Consider the following 13,289-nt stretch of genomic DNA (forward strand, 5'->3'; position numbering starts at 1 on the left):
CTGGGAATTATAGACCAGCAAGTCCAACATCTGCAGCAGGTACCAGACTGAGAATCCAAATAATTTCTGAGGACCATTCATATGTAGCATGGTTCATTCCAAGCAAACATTCTCAGTTGCTGAAATGTATAGCCATGCGTTATCAAGATTGCTAACAAATTGCTATTTATTTTCAGATTGCTAACAAATAAAACTGTTTGCTTATTTTAAAGTGTAATGAAGTGCAGCACATTGGCACAGCTAGTAGAGCTGTAGCATCACAGCTTCAGCTTCAAACCAGGCCCGTGAAACTGGTTCTGGGGAATTCATGTGTTTTCTGTGTGACCTTGGGTTTCTCCTGGGTCCTCCAGTTTCCTCCAATATCTCAAAGACAGGCAGGCTGGTACATTAGTTGGCCACTTTCAATACCTGGTATGTAGATAAATGGTAGAATCTGGGAGGAGCTGATGTGAATGTGATGACAATGGGTTACAGAGAAAAATTAGTGGGGGAAATGGGAATTGTCTGTGAGTCAACATGGACTCAATGTGCTGAAATAATCTCCTTCAATGCTTTAAGCAAATATGGAATGAATGTAAATATGATATATATATTATATCATATATATATATGGAATTATGAATCTGTCATTGGTACATGAATGCATAACCCACTTGAAACTTTATCTTTTAAAACCATGACTAGTCATGGAGATTGAATAATAGCCTAGCTTTTCAGTCCTAATAGAACATTTAAATGTATATTATAGTACAAATCAAGCATTTTTTGGCCAAGTACACTTGTTAATTTGTCATTGTTTTTGTTTCATTTCCTTCTCTCATCTTCAAGCTGTACTTGGCCAGTTGCACCTATATTTTTTAATTAATCAATCATGTTTGAAATTGGATTAACTTCCTTTCATGTCTGTTCTATACACTTATAATTATATATTGGGGGGATTGTTCTAACAGCTGTCATCGGTCTATACAGACATTTTTAACCAGTCCCTGCAGTCCCCTGTTCTGCTTCAAAGTCTCCACTATTGTCCCTGTACCCAAAAAGACAAGGATTACTTGTCTTAATGACTACAGGCCTATTGCACTGACCTCTGTAGTCATGAAGACACTCGAAAGGCTTGCGCTGGCCAAGCTGAAAAATATCACAAACTCCCTGCTGGACCCTCTGCAGTTTGCGTATTGGGCCAATAGATCTGTGGATGATGCAGTCAACCTGGGCCTGCACTTCATCCTACAGCACCTAGACCACCAGGAGACCTATGCGAGGATCCTGTTTGTTGATTTTAGCTCTGTGCCAGAGCTACTACACTCCAACTTTCCGAGTTGACTGTGCCTGAACCCCTCTATCAATGGATCACCAACTTCCTGTCAGACAGGAAGCAGAATGTGAGGCTGGGAAAAGCACATCTCGGACCCGCAAACGCTGAGCATAGGAGCAAGACTGCGTACTCTCTCCTCTCCTCTACTCTCTCTACACCAACGACTGCACCTCCACAGACACCTCTGTCAAGCTTCTCAAGTTTGCGGACGACACAACCCTGATTGGACTGATCCAGGATGGGGAGGAATCTGCCTACAGACAGGAAGTGTCACAGCTGGCGTCCTGGTGTCGTAGCAACAACCTAGAGCTCAATGCTCTTAAGACAGTGGAATTGATTGTAGACTTTAGGAGAGCTCCCCCTCCCATCACCCCACTCACCATCAACAACACCACAATCACATCTGTGGAGTCTTTTAAGTTCCTGGGAACCATCATCTCCAAGGACCTTAAGTGGGGGGCTACCATCGACTCCAGTCAAAAAGGCACAACAGAGGATGTACTTCCTGCAGCAGCTGAGGAAGCACAATCTGCCACAGGCAATGATGGTCCAATTCTACTGGTCCAATTCCACTGTTCTCACCTTCTTCATCATGGTCTGGTTTGGCTCAGCCACCAAGCACGACACCTGGAGGTTGCAGTGAATCGTCCGATCAGCAGAGAAGATTGTTGGCTGCAACCTTCCCTCCATTGATGAACTGTACACTGCAAGGGCCAGGAAACGAGCAGGCAAGATCATCTCTGACCCCTCTCACCCTCGTCAAACTCTTTGAATCACTTCCCTCTGGAAAGCGACTCCGGACTGTCAAAGCTGCCACAGCCAGACATAAAAACTGTTTTTATCCACGAGTAGTTGCTCTACTCAACAGCCAAAAATCTGTAGCCTCCCTTTGATCTGGTATTTTGTTGGTTCACATGCTTGATCAGTGGTGTTTTATCATTAATGTCTTATTATTATTAATGTTTAGTGTTTTCTTAGTCATTCGTAACTGTCATTGTATGTCATGTTGTTACTTGTGGGCGGAGCACCAAGGCAAATTCCTTGTATGTGAATACTTGGCCAATAAACTTACTTACTTACTTAAATTCCTCAGTTGTTGAGAAACTGGAACAATTCCACACAAAAAAAATTGCTTCTCATTCTCACTTCTTTTCATAAGAACTTACACATAATTTAGAGGTGATGGAGAATGTTTACAACTACAATATTTGCTTATGAATGGAAAATGTTGTTTCTCAGAATTCCCAGCAGTTTTATTGAATATGAATGAGCAGTAAGATGCTGAAAGAAAAAATACTTTATCTCTCAGCCTCTCTCACCTTGCCAGTCAAAGTGTATTTGTTTTCTTTCCCATTTTGGCCAGTACAATGTCTGACCACAAAGAGACCACAATCGTCTTTACAGTTTCCAAACTTGTTGAAAAAGTCTGACCTCACAGAATTTCTGCTGTAAAATTTCTCCAAAAATCTTGATCTTGTCAACTCAAAAGCTGGTTTGAAGAAAAAAATATGATACAAGCTGGAAATCTAAAATAAGAATATAAAGCTCTGGAAATAATCTGCAAATCAGCCATCATCTGTGGAAAGGAAAAGATTGTTTCTGGCCGGTATGCCTTCAGAGAGTTATCAATCCAAGCGTTCAAACCTGTTGATTATTTCCAGAGATTTCGGGGGTATTATCCCCCTCACAGAAGGTAAATTTTCTTGACATAATCCAGTGGATTTCATTCGGGTTAACAGAGAGTTGGAAACCATTAAATTTGTTACAGGGTTACTCAAGCCAAAAACAGCTCACTACACTAGAACTGATAATAAGACTCTTGGCAGACAAGCAGTAAGACCACTACTCTCTCTGGCTTTTACACTACTTTCTAGGCTCTACCGATGGCCAGAAAGAATGTTTATTAGGCCAGATGTGGCTTATGGGCCTTGTGTTGTGCAACCTCGATGTAAATGACAGTCAACAATTTTGAGCAGCAATCTTTGCAGAACAAGGTTAACTTTTTATTTTACACAAAGTATGGTGGGTGTATGGAACGAGCTGCCAGGGGAGGTAGTTGAGGCAGGTACTATTGCATAGTTTAAGAAGCATTTAGACTGGTACATGGCTCGGACAGGTTTAGAGCTGTATTGGCCAAAGGCAAGCAGATGGGACTGGTATAGATATGGCATGTTGGTCAGTGTGGGCAAGTTGAGCCAGAGGGCGTTTGCACGCTGACCATATCCAACAATTTAGTAGACCAACCAATTATCATTAACTCCCTATTCTTGGTCTCTGGCAATTTACATCTAATTGCTAATATGTTATCAATGTTTCATTAAATCTCCTAAAATTAATTAATATCATCAATAGTTTACTAATACGAGTAGGAAGGAACTGTAGATAGTTTACACTGAAGATTAACACAAAATGCTGGAGTAACTCAGCGGGCCGTGCCGCATCTCTGGAGAAAAGGAATAGTTGACGTTTCGAGTTGAGACACTCCTTCAGTCTATGTGGACTTCAGCAAGGCCTTTGAAAAGATTCCAAATGGTAGGCTGCTGTGGAAGCATATCACATGGAATCCAAAGACAGCTAGCTGACTGGATAGAGAATTGACTTCATGGAAGGAAGCAGAATGTGGTAGTGGAAGATTGTTATTCAGACCATAGGCCTACAGTATGACTACTGGTGTGCCTCACAGATAAGTGTTGGACCTATTGTGTTTGTGGTTTCTCTCAATGCGCTAGATGAGAATGTACAAGGCATGATTAGTAAGTTTGCAAAAGACGCTAAAGTAGGTGGTATTGTAGAAGTTGATTATCAAAAATCACAGCAGGATCCTGATGAGTTGGACAAGTTGGCACAGGAATAGTTAATGGATTTTAATACAGATAAGTGCAAGGTGTCATATTTTGGGAAGTCAAATCAGGGCAGGATCTTCACAGTGAACGGCAGGACCCCGAGAAGTGTTGTCGAGCAGAGGGATCTCAGAGTACAGTTATATAGTTCCCTGAAAGTAATGGCAGAGGTAAAGAAGGCATTTGGTACACTGGGCTTCATGAGCTAGAGTAGAAGTTGGGACATTATGTTACAGTTGTACAAGATGTTGGTGAGGCCACATTTGGAGTACTGTGTGCAGTTTTGGTCGCCGTGCTACAGAAAGGATGTCATTAAGCTACAGAAAATAATTACGAGGCTGTTGCCAGGACTTGAGGACCTGAGCTGTAGGGAAAGGTTGGGCAATCTAGGACTTTATTCCTTGGAGGGGTGTACAAAATCATGAGGGGAATTAATAGTGTGAATGCACAGAGTCTTTTATCCAGGGAAGGAAAATCAACAACCAAAGGACATACGTTTAGGGCATAGGGACAAGATTTAATAGGAACCCAAGGGGGAACATTTTCCACTCGTAATGTGGTCAGTATATGGAACGAGCTGCCAGAGGATGGACCAGCTTAAATGGGATCTTGGTTGGCACGAACAAGTTGGGCCGAAGGGCCTACTTCCGTGCTGTATGATCCCATGACTGTTGCTTTAATGATGCTGTCCTTTACCATTTAATGCACCCTTCCCACACAGTTGTCATCAGTGCACTTTGACTGAAGGAGATTCCTTAGTCTAATTATTTGTGAAATCAAACTATATTTCCTCAAACAAAGATCTTTATCCTTTTGAAATAGGCGTATTGTTCTCCATCCATAGCAAGTGTTAGGTTGTGCATTTCATGTTTTTTTATAATCTAAAGTTCAGTGTCATCCATAAACCTCCACCAGATTCCCTGCTGATGGTTTAAGTCATAATAGGAGGATTAATTTCCCCTTAAATATTGAAATCACTAGACACTCTGACTGAGATTCAACCAGCTTTTATTCAAGGTTAGTTACAATGGGGAGTCTGAGACACGGGGTCAACATTGTAAATTTGCCACTGTGAGGGAGGTGAAAGGTCAAGTGAAATCCCTCTATGCCGAGAGTTACTTATGCAAATATCACTTTACCACAGGACTGGTTGAGAATCTTGCACTATAAACGGAAAATGTTATAAATATTTAAAACAGAAAGATAAAGAGAGAAGGGTCAGTGAGATTAGTTTGAAATGTTCTAGCAACGAGACAGGTTATGCTGAATAGTCCATATCAGTTTTGCCACTGCTTTAATGAGCTCTAGGCTGATTTATCCCTCCAAGTGAAAGCTGCGCAAGTGAGAAATTGTGATAAAAAGAGAGGGGACTATAGTTGTAAAAGTGTGCTGTATTTCTATCAATTGCAAACTATAGTCAAACCTCCAAATGTTGGTGGCTATTGAGATAGAGTCATACAGCACAGAAACAGGCCCTTAGGCCCAAGGAGTACATGTCAACCAAGATGCCCCATCAAAGCTAATCTCATTTGGCCTTGTTCCATACACCTGCCACCCTTTGAGTGAAAAGGTTGCTCCTCAGGTTTGTATTAAATCTTGTCCCTCTCACCTTAAAATACGTCCTCTTGTTTTTGACTACCCTGGGTAAAAGACTGTATTCACCCTATTTATTTATATCATGATATTATACATCGCTAACATATCGCACATCAGCCTCCTGCACTCCAGGGAATAACGGCCTCACATGGGAAACCTCTCCCGAAATGCTCAGTCCCTCGAGACCATCCTCGTAAATCTTCTCTACACTCTTTCCAGCTTAATAATATCCCTCCTATAGCAAGGTGACCAAAACTGAACAGACTACTGCAAATGCAGCTCACCAACATCTGTCAATCTCATGTTATTTAGATGCACTATCCTTGACACTTAAGCAACATTTTCTTTCAACCAAAGATGAATGTACAATTCTGAGCTTTAGTAGCATTTTGTAAAATAGTCATCCTTATCTCCATATCAATTCAAAACAAATTACTTATTAATCAGAAGAAGGGTTTCGGCCCGAAACGTCGCCTATTTCCTTCGCTCCATAGATGCTGCTGCACCCGCTGAGTTCCTCCAGCAATTTTGTGTACCTTACTTATTAATCAATCTGTATAACATGCCAAATAATATGGCACATCATCACAATAACACATTATCAGAAACATAATATTTTTATGATTCAGATAATGCAGTTCCTCAAATACATATGCGAGGAAATATTCTGAGCAGATTCAAATGATTGTCTGCACTTTATTCCTAAAAGCTAACACGTCAAGTGCTTGAAGTAGAATGTGAACAATCTTACTTAGATCTTATTCAAAATTGAACAATTACCTTTTACATCATTTACATTAAAATGAATGTAATTTAAAAATTATTTCGATAATTCGAGTCTTATTATACTGGATTATTACAGAAGCAGTAAAGCTCCAGGAAGAGAGTTTTAGCGATGCATTCAGTCTGTCTGAAGCACTGTTACCTACCAAAACACCTCCCAATCTGCCATCAAATTATATGTAGGCTCATTACACTGAGGTTTGACATAGGAATCTTTCAGAATATAATTTCTTACCATGAATGTACACACACAAACCTCTCTTCAAATATTCCTCCCTGCTTTACTGATGACTGATCAAGAATGCAAAACAATATTTACTTTGACAAGTCTAAATTTGAAAACATTCTTCTCACTCGGTATGGTTTGCCTGTAAATTCTCCGCACACCAATCTTAATTCTTATTTATTTAAATTAATGAAACTTGCTGCCTGTCCTGCACTTTACAGCACTATACCTTCACTCAAACAAAAAGACTTCAAGAGATTTCTGGTAATATGACCACAGCAAGTCGCCAAGCAATAAAATTCACAGTATGTTACTCTGCCCCATTAACCAATAGCAAGCCGATGGATGTTTTAAAAAAAAACACAGCATTCCATGCATTACCCTCCCCTGTTTCTGGGTCCAATTTACCCATCCCTCAATAAAACTCTCCAAAGCAAATTAACATTTCTAATGAAGAATTGTTCAAAGGACATTCTTGATGAACACCCAATACCAAGCATTCACATGTGCGCTTACATTAAATGAAACTTGGAAATAGTAAACATTCGGAACCAATTGTGAAACTTGAAGATGTTAATTGGGACTGTTTCTCAATGCTAAGCTACACGGTGGTGACCTGGGAGTAGCCATGATTGCAGACCATTCCTTGCATTACAACAGTGACTATACTCAAACTACATTTAATTAGCTGCAAACTCCCTTGGGGCAACTAAAAATGTGAACTATACTGTATGGATGCAAGTTCTGTCTTCTTAAATACTATACATCAATGATTTAATATTGCTTAAAAACTCACATTGGTCATGTCAAAAAAAACATTTTTTTGTAAATGGAACTTCCGCTCCTGATACAGGGCAAGCAGTTTTAGCAGGGAGCAGGAAAATATGTAATTCAATATAAGGGGGATCTAATGTTAATTAATTGTTGTAAATTAGTCTACATACTGTAGTAATCAGAGGCTGATCAGTTTTGGCCTTCATGTGTAGGAAGGAACTGCAGGTGGTGGTTTACATCAAAGATAGACACAAAATGCTAGAGTTACTCGGCGAGACAGGCAGCATCTCTGGAGATAAGGAATGTGTGATGTTTCGGGTTGAGACCCTTCTTCAGATAGAAGAAGGGTCTCGACCCGAAATGTCACCCATTCCTTCTCTCCAGAGATGCTGCCTGTCCTGCTGAGTTACTCCAGCATTTTGTGTTTATCTTCATTTTGGACCCTCATATCTGTGTATTCTCAGGACTGAATATTTCCTCTTCTGTATCACCCACTGCTGGCTTACATAGCTCATCTCCCTGCTTTTGCTGAAGACCTTGAGATGACTTTATTACAGCTAGTGTAGGAAGGAACTGCAGATGCTGATTTACACCGAAGATAGACAGTAACTCAGCAGGTCAGGCAGCATCTCTGCAGAAAAGGAATAGATTACGTTTTAGGTCGAGACCCTTCTTCACACTGAGAGTCTGTGGAGAGGGAAAAGAGAGCTATAGAAGGTAGGAACAAATGAATGAAAGATATACAAAAAGCAATGAAGATTAAGGAAAGGTGGAGCCCACAATGGACCATTGTTGGCTGCGGGGAAGGCAGTAACGTGTGATACAGACAGAGAAACTCAACAGAACGACAGTGAAACTAGTACGACAACTAGTGTGGGGGAGGGACAGAGAGAGAGAGGGGATGCACGGGTTACTTGAAGTTAGAGAAATCAATATTATAGCTAGACTTGTCTATTACACACTATTGACCAGTCTACCTATTCTTATCCATGTAATTCCAAGGTTATCCATAACTGCAGTACTGTGTCCCTCTCCATATGTACAATCCTTTGGTATACTTTTTTCCTATTTCTGGCTTCAAATTTAAAACCACTCCATTTCGTCAGGCAGATTTTCGTCAGGCAGTTGCCGAACCCCGAAGTTTTGGACCTTCCTGCCCAAGTCTCTCACTGCGCTATCCCACTTCCTCTGTCACTGGTCCCTTTGGCCAATCCATTCACCATCTTCCACCCTGCACTCAAATTCCCCACCAGCCTCCACATCCAACACATCCCTCTCAGCCCATCAAGTCTACTCCACCATAACTGATCTGTCTTTCCCTTTCAAAAACATTCTCCTGACACTTCTCCATAACCTTTAACACCCGTACCTAAAAAAAAACCCCATTCAATCTCCGCTTTTAAAAATACCCAAAGATTTGGCATCCAGCTGTCTGTGGCAATGAATTCCACAGAATCACCACCCTCTGGCTAAAGAAATTCCTCCTCATCTCCTTTCTAAAGATACATCCTTTTATTCTGAGGCTGTGCCCTCTGGTCCAAGACACTCCCACTAGTGGAAAAGAAACATCCTTTCCACAATCCACTTCCACTCTATCCAGGCCTTTCATCAGTCTGAAGAAGGACCCGTCCTGAAACACTTTGTGTTTCATAACATAGATTGTCTATATATTTTTTTTTTTAATTACTATAGCTTGACATCAATCTCTTGTTTGATAACATTCCTGCAAACAACTTAAGGAAAGAGCATTCAAGTCACAGTCCTGTTTTCACCAATCTTTCCACCACCCCGCACAAGAGGCGGACAGGCTGAACACTCTTCAACACGCTTCAACTCTGGCTGAACAACTTCTAATCTTGTGTGTGGACTCGATAAGAAAACGAACAACTTAAGGAGTGATATTTCACCACCTTAAAAAGATGCTATGCAAATATAAGTTTCAGTTAATTGTCCTTATTCAGAAACACCAAATAGGAGTGTAATGTTCAGCTTCAGGATACAACATTTATCTTGCCCTGTAACATTCCCTCGTGTCAGTCGCTAATTAAACAGAGGAGGTAGTTGAGGCTGGGTCTATTCCAACGTTTAAGAAACAGTTAAACAGGTACATGGATAGGACAGGTTGGAGGGATTTAGACCAAGCGCGGGCAGGTGGGACCTGTCGCTGGGACATGTTGGCCAGTGTGGGCAAGTTGGGCCGAAGGGCCTGTTTTCACGCTGTATCACTATGACCATTATAAAATATATATCTTGAAAGAATCTTAATATACACAACATATCAGTGTCTCCCAATGCTAAACCTGAATTGGATTTAGGACCTCACACATTCAACCCGGAATGAATGTGGATCAGTAACAAGTGTTCAAGAAGGAACTGCAGATGCTGGAAGATCGAAGGTACACAAAAATGCTGGAGAAACTCAGCGGGTGCAGCAGCATCTATGGAGCGAAGGAAATAGGCGACGTTTCGGGCCGAAACCCTTCTTCAGACTGATGGGGGGTGGGGGGGGGAGAAGGAGAAGGAAGGAAAATTAGATCAGTAACAAGTGTCGCTTTGCTTCACTTAAATCTAGCGGCCAGTAGATGGCATCCCCAAGTGCAAGAATGTGCTTGCGACACACAGACAGACATACATACACACCACGCGTTGCACCAAATTAACTTTGCAATGCTGCAATACGATAAGGGAGGAAAAAAGTTTGTTCAGAATAAAAGAGAAATATTTCACTTATCGAAATAAAAAGCACATCGCAGTTCTCGTTACACGCGTTCGCTGCTAAATAAACCAGCTGCTTTCAAAAGAGTCAACTCTATCATTTTTAGAGTTCAGGGTTACCTGTTCATGTCCAAGGCGAACGAGCTGCCTGCGGGGCAGGTCCGGAAGGTTGGTTACTCTGCACAACTTTTAAGTGGAGCTCCCGTCAAACAGAGAGAAAAGTGACTCTTGCACTTCCACCGCAGCTGCCTCGTCCACACACACACACAGCCTGGGACAGGCAGATCCCCAGCACCGTGCATCCAGCTGAAGAAGCAGCTCAATCCCACACACATGCAGTCAGTCCGCAGACTGTACCTGAGCAGCACCGCACCGGAAAAGTAGCCCCACTCCCTGAATCTAGGCGACTCTCATTCATCAAATCAGCAACAGTCCACTTCCTGTACCTGGCTTGCTGCCTAACCGTCTGCACCTCAATTACCCTCGCCCTCCCCGGCAGTAGTGCCGCGCAAGCCTTGGACACTTGCACGTGTTGTTAGATTGCAATGCTGTTAGTATTCAGCATGGAGCCGTTCCACGACATGGGAGGCAAGCACAACTCGGAGGCAAATTAGATCAGGCCCATCCTACTAGCAACAGCCTCTGCACCGCATCAGGGGAAGTCCGTGTCCTAATTCTCCTGGTAATATCAATCCATATATCTCCCCTTTCACCGTTTATCCTTCACACAGAGGGGGCGAATGTTCAGGCATAATAGTCATACTGCACGGAAACAGCCCCTTCAGCCCAACTTGCTTATGCCGATCAAGATGCCCCATCTACGTTAGTCCCATTTGCCCACGTTTGGTATGTATCCCTCTAAATCTTTCCTATTCATGTACCTGTCCAAATGTCTTTTACACATTGTTATAATACCTGCCTCAATACCTCCTCTAACAGCTCATTTTAAACTAAACTAAAATGAGCTGTCAGAGGAGGTAGTCGAGGCAGATACTATCATTATATCCAATACACACCAGTCTCTGGAAAAAAGTTCCCACTCTATGTAAGTCCCATTCGCCCACATTTGCCCAATATCCCTTTCCTGTCGATGTACTTGTCCAAATGTCTTTTAAATGTTATTGCACCTGCCTCAACTACCTTCTCTGGCAGCTCGTTCTGTGTACCCACCAATATTTGTGTAGAGAAAGTTGACCTTCAGGTTCCTATTTAATCTTTCCCCTCTCACCTTTCCCAATTCACTCCATACCATTCTGCTGGAAGGTCACACAAATCTGTGCTGCCGATGTAACCTGAGGTGCTGACTATTTTGCTCCTTTTTCCCTATCACATTAGACTTCTAGCATTCTGCTTTTGGATCATGGCTGTTGGTTGCAATGGCCATTTATGACATGGGACAAGTTACTTTGGTTTGACCTTTGCAGGTGACCTCTCACAGCGATTTGGTCTGGTGGAAGGAATGAATGAGCTTTCGTTCACTTTGTCTGGGCATATCCATGAGATGAGGTGGATACAGCACACAGCTTCCAAATCCAGTTTATTGGAGTGCATTGTGTTTCTGATTGCCCACGTAAATTGGCAATGAGTGTCTGGGATACTTTTATTTCATACTTATAGAAAAATGGGACTTAACTTTGAGTTCACCAGAGCTGCATTTTTCATCATTTGTTTTCTTTGGCAGTTTATTTACTTTCGGATGTTTTGTTCCAGATTCTTGCCAACACAATTTATCATTGGATTGAAAGAAACAAAAAAACCTATTCCAAAACAACTCTCATCTTTTGATGATTAAGAAGCGCTGTTTGAACTGCGGTCACCATTACCTCGCAAACATTGATTGCGGCTAATCTAGTGCAAGACCCTATAAAAAACAATGGATTAAATGAACCAGTAGATGCTACCTAAGCGGCTAAACATTCAGAGTATTTTCTGTTTTTATTACCGATTTCCAACACCTGCCAACTTTCAGTTTTTCAATGACTTGTATGATAACTTCTTGGAAGAGTTGAGCAATGATAAATGTTAACCAGCAAAAGATACATTAATCTTTGATGAATGGTCTCAACACATAATGTCTTCTGTCCATTCTCTACACATATATGGCCTGCCCCACTGAGTTTCTCCAATAGTCTATTTTGCTCAAGATTCCAACATCTGTAGTTATTGTGTCTCCACATTCATATTTTGTGGGATATTCCAAATCACTGCACATCTTACTAACTGTTTATTATACTCGAATTATTGGCAATTTAGGATAGAAACATAGAAAATAGGGGCATGTATAGACCCTTCAGTCCTTCGAGCCTGCACCACCATTCAATATGATCATGGCTGATCATCCAAAATCAGTACCCCGTTCCTGATTTCTCCCCATATCCCTTGATTCCATTCGCCCTAAGAGCTATATCTAACTCTCTCTTGAATACATCCGGTGATTTGGCCTCCACAGCCTTCTGTGGCAGAGAATTCCACAGATTTACAACTCTCTGAGTGAAATGCAGATATGGATATGCAGCAATCAATTGTGTACAACACTCATACTACCCTATTATTTTTACAGCTATCTGTAATCTCAGTTCAGTTCAGGTTATTGTCATGTGTACATTGAAAAGCTTTTGTTGCATGCTAACCAGTCAGCGTAAAGAAAATACATGTTTACAATCAATCCTTTCACAGTGATAAGGTAATAACGTTCAGTGCAAGATAAAGCCAGTAAAGTCTGATCAAAGAAAGTCCGAGGGTCACCAATGAGTTAGATAGTAGTTCAGGACTGCTCTCTAGTTGTGGTAGGCTAGTTCAATCTCCCTTTATAGTCCTACAATCTCCGGACACATCTGCTTCTCTAATTCCCACTAACTATTGGGGACATACAGTGCAGTCCAATCAAAGTGGTAATTCCATTCCTATTTCTAAGTTCTATCCATAGAGCCTCACTGGATGATCCCCCAAGAAAGTCCTCTCTTAACACTTTAGGTATGTCGACCACAATCAAAAAGCCAAAAAACCCTCCTCCCTTGTCTGCATCTCTGTCACATCTATA

At 41.5% G+C, this 13,289-nt stretch overlaps 1 protein-coding gene across 3 annotated transcripts in view; it reads right to left on the reverse strand.

The window, feature by feature from the left end:
- The window catches only part of thsd4 (thrombospondin type 1 domain containing 4), a 558,240-nt gene extending 547,433 nt beyond the window's left edge, over positions 1-10,807 (reverse strand). Inside the window, exon 1 of one of the 3 annotated variants that reach the window (XM_033021503.1) lies at positions 10,696-10,807. The gene's annotated coding sequence lies outside the window, so the exon portion shown is untranslated. Of the gene's footprint in view, positions 1-10,369 lie in introns of all 3 variants that reach the window. The other 2 variants (XM_033021512.1, XM_033021494.1) reach the window with 2 other exon arrangements.
- Between the last annotated feature and the right edge of the window lie 2,482 nt (positions 10,808-13,289).

Source organism: Amblyraja radiata, chromosome 1 (assembly GCF_010909765.2).
Source record: "Amblyraja radiata isolate CabotCenter1 chromosome 1, sAmbRad1.1.pri, whole genome shotgun sequence".
Classification (NCBI taxonomy): Eukaryota; Metazoa; Chordata; class Chondrichthyes; order Rajiformes; family Rajidae; genus Amblyraja; species Amblyraja radiata.